This window comes from Sinocyclocheilus rhinocerous, unplaced genomic scaffold (assembly GCF_001515625.1).
Source record: "Sinocyclocheilus rhinocerous isolate Xijiao unplaced genomic scaffold, SAMN03320098_v1.1 scaffold1092, whole genome shotgun sequence".
In the NCBI taxonomy this organism is placed as follows: Eukaryota; Metazoa; Chordata; class Actinopteri; order Cypriniformes; family Cyprinidae; genus Sinocyclocheilus; species Sinocyclocheilus rhinocerous.
This window is the reverse complement of record NW_015623456.1, coordinates 113,580-115,240: the sequence shown is the minus strand read 5'-3', so window position 1 is coordinate 115,240 and position 1,661 is coordinate 113,580.

Sequence of the window (1,661 nt, the reverse complement as noted above, 5' to 3'; positions counted from 1 at the left end):
GACATCAGAGCCACTGAGGACGCAGTGCATTAGTTTTGTTTTTAATGGTAATGCGCCACCGAATACACCTAAATAATCTATGTCTGCACAAATAATTTTACTCCAGACTGCTTTCTGAATGAGGGACGGGACAATTCAAGGCAGGTTTTGTTAAAATTCAAGGATGGATCATTTCCCATTGTTCATGATCCAGCAGCAGATTTCATACTTACTTTAAAATCATTCTGAGGTTAAATACATATTTAAAATCATAAGAAATAGTTTAATGGCTATGATACTGTTTTTGAAATCAAATCATAGCTATGACAGGAAAAACTGGAATCTAACAATGCCTTAGAAAAAAATGTTAATCTTAAAATGAAGCATATACATAAACCCTATCGAATAAGCATGTTATAAACTTCTGAAACATTGGTGTTTCATATTTTAGAGCAGTCACTGCAATTTATGTAAGAACTCAATTAAATCTGTATGTGGGAGTGTGTGGAAAAAAATCAGATGTAAACCCCCTTTGTAATTCTTAACATTTTCATAAGTAACTGTAATTTAATTACACATTTTTTCTTAACTGTAACTGATTACAATTACTGTTTTGTAATTACATTTCGTAATTCCGTTACATGTAACTAGTTACTCCCCAACACTGACTATGATGCAGTGATGTTTTCAGACTGTGAAAAAGCAGTGCAGTTAATTGTATTCAGTGTACTTCAGTCTTAAATGTATATTAAAACTGTATTTGCAGATAATAGAATATTAATTAAATGGCCACTTAAATGCACTTCAAGAGAGAGTACTCTTTTATCACTGTTTCTTAACACACTCAAGTACACTTTAAAAGTACACTGTGCAGTAACGTCAAATTACAAGTTTTAATTGGTGTATTTTAAAAAATTGTTTTAATAATCTTTTGTTGAGCTTTAAAAAAGTACACTTATTTTGATGTGCTGACTAACATACTAAAGTTATAATTTAACCATAGTGTGTTGTTCAATTTTACATTTAAAATGAATACATATTCACTAAACTGCAATTTCGCCATTAAAAATTTATAATTGCAAATACATGACACTCAAGTTTCGATACAAATTACTTTAAATATATATTTTAGTTTACTATAAGTGCCTATTACATTTGGCAGTACACTTTAACCATATTTCACTTTAACCATATTTCAAAGACAATATAAGTAATTATGAAATTACATGTAAAGATGTACTTAAGTGGGTTGAAAAAAACACTTTTAAGTTAATCTAATTGCATTTAATATAAATTTAAATTAGAATACATCTTCAACACGTTCTTAGAATTAGAATGTCTGATCAAATTATTATACCCGATCAGATCTAACATAAATAACACAAAATTCGCTGTTGTTGGCACACTTTTTAGACAAAAAAAATGCCTTCACAAAAAAAGAAGACCGCTAAAGATCCGCTGATTCCGCTAATCCGCTCCGTGTTTTCCCGCCCGCTCCGCAGTATCACTCACAATCGGTGTGCCGATTCTGGAGTGCAGACCACAGTTTCCGAAGGTCGTTCATTAACATGTAGATGCATTACAATCCACATTACAGTCAGTGGATGATTCGTTGAATTAAAAATTTTTTTTTTTTTTTTTTGTATTTCTGTCGGTAAAGTGATTAAAAGTGATTACAACAA